Below are 9,477 nucleotides of genomic sequence, written 5' to 3' on the forward strand. Positions count from 1 at the left end.
ATATATCATAAAGATAAAACATGCTTATTTTTACAGTACAGAAAAAATAGTAATAGAGTTAGTACAAAATAAACATTGACCGTTAATATTTTTGTTCGGTATTTATTGGTTTTATTGTTGCTTCTTAATTTTTATATTTTCATGTCTCATTAAACTTAAGTGAGATGTGGAACTAGTTGGGTTTTTTTACTCACACACAGCCATTTATTTTATGTTAAAATCGTGTAAACTCATAACTTAAATGCGTTATAATTTTTTACAATATTACTGGACTTTCTGTAGATATGAAATATAAGAAGAACGGGTAAATGAATGTTATTTTAAAAGGTATAATCGTAGGTATTATTGGTGCTGTATAGCGTTCACGCAGACGACGTCGCGGGCAGCAGTTAGTATAATATAATATAATAACTAACTGTCTATATAAATTGAAGACTGGTTTTTTCGTTCGATGGAAACAGGAATAAATAAAACGAATGACCGGAATGACCGGAATCTAAAATTAAATATATTTTCACGGGATCAGTTTTACGACGTTGTTTAATTTTTATCATCCGACCGTTCCTCGCGTTTATAGGAAAAGTTTATGCTTTTAAAGTTTTCATATTTTCACTGACGTGAAATGGAATTCGGTTAGATCTCAGAGCGAATTTCTCTTGTTTACGGTGAAAACTTCGAACGATTCCGGCGCACTTCGAGTATACAAGTGTTGAGACTCTAATATTATGGTCACGATGAAAATATGTTATTTATATTCGTGACATTTTGTATTTGATTGTATTTACTGAGTTATTGACGTGTTGCATTACTTCGATAAGGGCTTCGGGAGATTTTATATGTAATGACAGTTTATATTTAACGGCATGTTAATATTGTTAAAAATGTTCGTAAGGGCTGATCAATGCCTTAGTTCACCACCCTATATCTTTATGAGTGAATAGGCAATTTAGGTGGAAGGGAAGTAACGATCTCATTTATTACAGAAAGCCAACACGGCTAAAGATAACAAGCAGTTAAAATAAAATGTTCGTTCCGACTGAATACTGAATTTGTGACCGTAAATTTCAATATAAACTTTGGTCACGACTACTCGTATAAAAGAATCATTGTCAACTATATTCAAATACTGAAATTATTTAAAAATATATAGTTATATATAATATATAATTAAATCAATAATAGAACAGAATATTTAAAAACCGGTATCAAGAATTTTCCTGAAATAAAAAACAAGTAAAAAAAGGCATATTACTGGACACAATATCCTGAAGTCGTGTTGTGTGTGAACATAAAACGAAAAATTGTTTTGGGAATTATTCGAGTAAAACAAATACTATAAAGACCAAATTAAGAGGTAAAATCTAAATTATAAAAAATAAAGGAAAATACGTATTTTTAAAAGTAAAAACTATAACTAATCAATTATCATATCTGTCGAGGTTTGAACGCAGTGCTCGTTCAACGAAACATATGATCCTTATTTTCGGCGAGTACTTCGACCGGGAGCGTGGCGTCTCCTGTGATCCGGCTGCTCGGAGGTCGGGAGCGGAGGATGGTCTGAGGTCGGAGGCTCTGGCGCTCTGTGGCCCATGTTGACTGGACGTCCGCACTAAGAGCGGTATTAACATGCACCCTCCGGAGGAGTCCAGGGGGTGCAGGTTCACTGAGGAGGGGCGAACCGGGCCAGGGGGGAGACCCAGCAGCCAAAAGTCCCCGTATCGGTCAGTAGTGGGACAGCGGCCGGGAGTGGGCGCTTGGCGACAGCCCGACCAATACGACCAGACCCGTTCCTTTTTGGTGCTTTCGTAAAAAACTAATACATTGTGTTTTTTTTTTATAAAATACATTTTCATCAAACAACCTTGAGGCTTGTATGAAAGTGTTTGTTTAAATACGTCACTTTATGTTTACACACTCTTATTTTTCCATTGCGTCAGCCAGACATTAGAATACCCAAAATGACATACAATCAAACAAGAAATCAATATTAGTAATATTGAGCATAGTATTTAGTTTACAAACACCTACTCCAAGCAGGATTCATAACTGCGACCGCCTGCATTTTTTTTAATTTAGTTATTTACTGACTTTTTTTTTTGTTTTATATTGTTCTTTTTCGTCGTGACTATTTTTTATTTATTTAAACAATAACCTACGTGGTATTTTGAATGTTGCGTCGTATTTATACAACGATTACAAAATAAATACGACCTCGTAATCCCAGTAAAGATTAGAAAGATTTTAATTTCATTTCGGATATTTGGATGTCACAGATGAAGAGGAAATTACTTCTTTAAAGCTTAACGTATGATGAGAAATAAATAGATAGATAAATAGAGAGTATAAGATAAGATATTACATAATTCCGATCTTTATATTATTGACAGGACAATCAATGCATTACTTGAGTTGACTTGGTTATATTTTTCGAAGACAATGTCATTCTAACTATTGTCAAACATCATAACAGAATAAAACACTACGTCGTCCAATGCCTTAATTGTCGTTTAAATGATTTTCGCAAATCGTTCTTCAATCGTGCGATGCATCGATGTCTTGTTTTCTTACCTCTTAACACGACAGTGCTGCCAGCTTCAGGACGCCGCGCCAAACTCCCTTCCTCGTTCCACATTAACGACTGTTTCCGATATATTCATATAATTAATATTACAAAAGGTAAAAAGTTGTATTGTTTTTTACTTTAATGTATATTATCTATATATTATCAACTTATCTAAAAAAATAATAACACAACAGTACAAGTTTTTAGCTTACTATTTGTTAAAGAGTGAAAACTTCATTGGCAATCGCAATCAAGCAATAACGCAATAAGTCCCGCGCTCACCCGATTGAGCCTTTCACCTCAGAGCGTGACGGATCAACCTAACTTACTACCAACGAAAAAATGTGTGTGCGGTGCAGCAAAAGAAGTTTTCACTTCAATAATTATTACTATAGATGTAGATAACAATACGCTTCAGCCTGTAATATCCCACTACTGGGCATAGGTCTCTTTCCCCATGTAGGAGAAGGATCAGAGCTTAATTCACCACGCTGCTCCAATGCGGGTTGGCGGATATATTCCCTACTATGAGTAACGATCGCTATCAGGTGTACATGATAACAACCGGGACCGACGTCTTAACGTGCTCTCCGAGGCACGGTGGGGAGACCCACAAGGACTGCACAAACACCCAGACCACAGCAAACACCTATATGGCCAATACAAATGTTTGTCATGTGCGGGGATCGAACCCGCAACCGCCAGCGCAACGAGTACAATCCATGGCTGTAACCGTTGCGCCAACGCGGCGTCACGTCGGCGTGTAGATAACAATACATCCGCCGTCTATGCCTCTAAATTTTAACCCTAAGCTTGCATGTGAGAAATAGCTATCGAGCGATAAGACCGCCACATTGTCCAATTTTTTTTACTTCAGGATTTTTTCATTAAATTATTCTGTGTATAAATGTTAAACAATAAATAAATTATAGTCATCGCCTTTGTCTCAGTATAAGCATTTCTTTACTTGTTTATCTTTACAAACGGTTCTTCCGTAAGATCAATAGTACAATTTGTGACTTGACTTATAATTGCAGTATATGGGTATTATGTTACGTTCTAATTATTATTTTTGAAGTTATACTTCTTTTGGGAAGATGGGGTCTTTGTTAGGGAAAAATGATGAAAGTAAATTATTACGAGCGCACACCGTCACGAAAAACCGTCACCCTGAAGTTGGTTAGTCAACAAAGCCGAAGTTAGCAACGTGAAGCTAGCTAGCCAATGAAGTATAACTTCTTACGTGCGTACATAAGTACACACATACTTTTTTTACTAATAATACTATTGCTTATTTAAAGTTAGTAAGAATCGATGTATACATTTCTGCTATATTTTGATTAGCCCGTTGGCGCAGTTTGTAGTGACCCTGCATTCTGCTCCGGGGGTTGTGGGTTCGAATCCCATCCCGAGTCTGGGTGTAATATATATAAATATATATATACACACGTCGTCTGTTCCTAAAGTAAGCAAATCAATGCCTGTGTTATAGGTTACAGCCGACTGATATAGCTACATATATATATATATTTTGATAAATATACATATAAATAATACATATATACATAAAATACATATATAAGTAAATATATATATTACACCCAGACTCGGGGTGGGATTCGAACCCACAACCCCCGGAGCAGAATGCAGGGCAGGGTAGCTACATATTTTTTAATAGAGTTTTTAAAAATAAAGTTTTTACATAAAATTTGAATAATATCGTAATGTTTACATGTCAAATCATAATTCGCAGTACAAGCTCTAAATCCACAGATAAGTAAAGAAACTTTTTGAGTTAAGAGATTAATTAGTTGAAGAAGTTTGCAGAGAGCTTTCAGCTTTAGTGGTTTTATTGTTGGCTTGTTTCAATTTTAAAGTCTTAATTTATTTATGTTTTATTTATATGTTTATATATCTGTCAGCTGCTATAACACAAGCATTAGGTTATTTACCGTAGGGAGAGACAATCATGTTATGTGATATTTATTTTATTTATTTATGTAATAGGTTCAACGTACGCAAATTAACGATATAACGCGCGTCCTCCGAATAATGTGCAAGAAATTACGAAAGGATGTATGGGAAGGACTCTGGCAGAGGAGAATGAAAGGCTCTTGTCTCATTAAAATGTTAAAATTTATAAATGTCTCAAACTATAATGGCGAGCAAATATGCTACAATTATATAGTTGTATATAAGGTAGTAGCATAGGTAAATAAGTATATAGGATAAGAGTTTGTTAGATATTTTAAGTAGTTTAAGCTGTAAACAATAAAATTAAGTATATAGAATTAAGAAAAATTGTAGTAGCTACAGAAAAATATAGAGTAGCATTAGGCAAATTAGCAAGGGAACTCACCCTGATCGGCGAAAGATGATGAATGACAGAAGAAATTAGTATGAAGAATGAAAGTACGAGAGGTATGATTCATAGAACTTGTATGAAAGAGAACATTGTAGACACAGGCTCCGACCACAATATCGGGGGTTTCGAGAAAAAAAAAAAAAAAAAACGTACGCAAATTTAGTTTATGTTTATGTCAGCATACGACCTGCCTTACTATTGAGAGTCGAGACTATGTGTGTGCGTGTGGGTTGTGCGTGTGAATGCGTGTGCATATGTTCATTAAGTAATCACTGGTAATAACTGCTCTGGTATAGTGTTTCGAGTGCCATGTCCTGCTCGGGATGGATATTTGTATATCCAAACAAAAAACTGGTTTGAATGTCAATCTTTATGGGTCACCCACCGTGCCCCGGAGAGCATGTTAAGCTGTCGATCTCAGTGGTTATCATAAATACCTGATAGCGATCGTTACTTACAGCAGAGAACATATTAGCTAATCCGCAGTGCCGCAGCGTGATGGACTAAGCTCCGATCCTTCTCCAACATGAAGAAAAATGCCCAGCAGTAGGATATTACAGGCTTAAGTGTACCCTAATATTATGCTCATTTAAGTAGTCCCCGGTATGAACATACGATCAGCCTTACCCTGGAGGGCAGATTTTATCAAGTTTAAAACTCTGCGCCCCCGAAATCGATAGACCCAATATGTCGACTACAAATATACGTTGAATACAAATGAGTATAGTTACGTTCGTTATTTCGAAATTCTGATAGCGTTCGACTTTTCCGACTCACTTGTTATTTGACTTCCAACAGGCGATAGATTTCTGACAAGTCGCACGAGTCGTTTAGAGTTTACATTATACTATCTGTGTCCTCCAGTTGCCCTGCGTTAATTTGAAGCTAAAACGTACTAAGTATTATATAAGCTATAGCCTGTCTCGGTAAGTAGACTGCCCAATGGACAAATAATTTTTCAATTCAAATCAGTACTCGGTGAGTCTGAGTGGGGTGCGATTTTATCGCTTCAGTCTGTAATATCCCACTGCTGGACATAGGCCTCTTTCCCCATGTAAGAGAAGGATCAGAGCTTAATCCACCGCGCTGTTCCACTGCGGGTTGGCGGATGTATTCACTACTATGAGTAACGATGATCAGGTATACATGATAACAACCTGGACCGACGGCTTAACGTGCTCTACGAGGCACGGCGGGGAGACCCACAAAGACTGCAAAAACATCCAGATCACGGCAAACATATATATGCCCAATACAAATGTTTGTCATGTGCGGGGATCGAACCCGTAACCGCCGCAGCTACAACCAGTACTGAGACTGTTGCGACAAGGCTGCTATTAGCTCGTTGGAACAAACAAACAAACTTTTCAGCTTTATAATAGTAGTATACGAGTGGATGGTCCACTACCACCTTGGAACTTATAAGGCCGACCGATGATATAACCGGGATAACAATCCAAGCAGCATGTTCAGTGCGACAAAGCCAGCCCTGCGGTCACCAACCCGCCTGCCCAGCATGGTGACTATGGGCAAAACACATGAGTTCGCACTATAATATCTGGTGCGAACTTGTGGAGGCCTATGTCCAGCAGTGGACTGCAGTAGGCTGAAGTGATGAGATGTAGAATTTATGATCTGCGTGACAACAGCTTCTAACATAACTTATTTTTTTATAAAAAAGACGCTATAACCGTTATGTAGATGAAAATGTTTCGCTAGTTTTGAAAACTATTTTTTTTTTTTGCTTTCTGCCGTCGTTTTTTATGGCTTCATCATGTAATGGGCCATTGGAACGGATTCAACGTAACGAAATATATCGTCGCGAACGCAAAACAACCGCGAGATATGAAGACTTTTTTTTTTATTTGAATAGAAATCTACGTTAATGAAGCCGCCGATGTTTTGATCTATACTAACTAAAACACGGTTTTTATATTACTTTTCAAAAGAGTGACTGCGGACTTTCTTGCCGATTCTTCTCTGGAAAATCTATATTCTGATTTGTTGGTAGGTTTAGTTTTAAATATAATGATCACTTTAAAAGTTTTAATTTGTAAAATGACGATTTGTAGCCTATTTGAATAAAGTTGTTTTTGATTTTGATTTTGATTTTGACTAATAAATATATATCTTTAAGTAGGTAAGTAAGGCTTATGCTGTTGGTAACAGTTGGCTGATATATTTACAACTTTTTTTATAAATATATGCATAAATGATACATATATTATAGACACCCAGATTCATGGAAGAAATAGAACTTTTCTCCTATTTTTTTTAACGTGACAACGTCTAATAAATCGATGAACGCCGGCTGCATGCGCGAAAAAGGATCACTATTGTTACGCTTATTGTCTCTTTACGCTCATTGTACGCTTGCGCCGCATCTATCTGACTTCCACTCGATTGCCTATGCGTCCGAGATGTTTTTTTATGACTTTGTCACGTTAAACTATCGTCTGTAAACCGACTTTAGAGACAACCAATATTTTTTTATACAAAAAGTTTTTATACGAAATTCCTAAAAAGTTCTATTAATAACAAACAAAACGAATCACTTGTTTTGGTGCAGTCGTTTGGACGTTATACGATTTTGTATATGATTATTGATTTATCGCAAATAAAACTGCCAGACACTTACTATTCATCCCACTGCTGGACATAGGCCTCTTTCTCCATATAAGAGCAGTGCCAGACACTGGTAGTATATAATACCGGAAAGGGTTTTGTTTTTTGGAAACGCTTGTTGAATCTAAGCCATTGTTTTGATGGAGAATTAGTTAATTAAAAGATATCAAACAAAAACAAAATGATTTCTACGTTATATTTCTTCATATCCTCCAGTATAAATTCTAGAAAGATTCGCTATTAATATTATTTAAATATTAATATGAATACATTCATATGAGAGTTTTCCATTATGTGTTTTCGCTTCACTCCCGGATATTAAACGTACGTTTAGAGTCATGTTTATTGTATTTCAATGAAGGTCAGAAATAAAATGAAATGTTACGTTTATCATATTTTAGCGATGAAGCATAAAAATCATATAAATTGTTACATATATAGTCATACTAGCTGTACGACGCGGTTTTACCCGCGTAACTACCGATCCCGTGGGAATGTCGGGATAAAAAGTAGCCTATGTGTTGTTCTAATTCACCAGTTATCTACATACAAAGTTTCTTTAAAATCGTTCCAGCGGTTTTTGCGTGAAAGAGTGACAGATGTATAGGCTTTTTAAGATACTTCTAAGATAATTCTTATAAGTTATGATGCTATATACGCTTCAGCCTCTAATACGAGTATATCCGCCAATCCGCAGTGGAACGGCGTGGTAGATTAAGCTTGGACCCTTTTCCTACATGAAAAAGGAGCCTTACGCCCAGCAGTGGGATGTTAAAAGCTCGCTTATGAATGGTCGTCACTCATCACATTCACTTCAGCCTGTCGCAGTCCACTGCTGAACGTAGGCCTCCCCAAGTTCACGCCAAACATTACGGCGTCAACTCATGTGTTTTGCCCGTAATCACCATGCTGGGCAGGCGGGTTGGTGACCGTAGGGCTGGCTTTGTCGCACCGAAAACGCTGCTGCCCGTCTTCGGCCTGTGTATTTGAAAGCCAGCTTTTGGATGATTATCTCTTAGTTGCCTCTTACGACACCCACTGGAAGAGAGGGCGTGGCTATATTCCTTACTACCGTGACCACACATAATTATATATGAATAGTCAATCAATTCTCAAAACCCTTACAAAAGATCACAGCCATATTATGCTGCACTCTAGTAGTGTACTCTTGTCGCGAGTAAGGTAGCCAGAGCTCCTGGAAAGGCGCTGCGATGATAACAGGGCAGGCGTACATATAGCGTATGAACTACTGATAACGGAAACCGCTTGCCATCAGACTAACAGTTCGTATGTTTACCACTCTTTCAAGTGATCGATAGGTTATACTTTCGCTACTGGGGTTTATCAATTTTATTTAATATACAAGCTGTGTCGGCGACTTCGTCACAAAATAAATAAATTTCTAAAATAAAAGTAGCTAATCACCTATCTGTCAGTGAAGGTCGCGTCAAAATCGGTCCAGCCGTTTCAGAGATTAGTAACAAACAGACAGACAGACAGACAAAAATTGTAAAAAATGATATTTTGGTATATGTACCGTATATACATTCATATGCATTTAATAAAAAGCGGTTATTTTAATATTACAAACAGACATGCTATTTTATTTATTTGTATTGATTAATCATGAAACTGTCTTCGTAAGAACCACGTCCCATTAATATACTTACCTATTATTTTTTAAGTTAAAAGACAACTCCACGAAGAACAAATTCTTTGCACAATTTTCTTTTCTTTACATTTTTCCTGTTAGGTATATAACTTTAAAAATTACTTACAGTTGAAAGTACGCTTTAGCACTCTCTGATTACTTTTATCTCTTAATGTCACTCCTCGTAAAGAATGTAAAATAAATAAAAACAAATGAGGACGTTGGATGGGAAAATACGTTACCATATTGTTTAAGGCAAAGCGAACAATGGGA

Source organism: Melitaea cinxia, chromosome 1 (assembly GCF_905220565.1).
Source record: "Melitaea cinxia chromosome 1, ilMelCinx1.1, whole genome shotgun sequence".
Lineage (NCBI taxonomy): Eukaryota > Metazoa > Arthropoda > Insecta > Lepidoptera > Nymphalidae > Melitaea > Melitaea cinxia.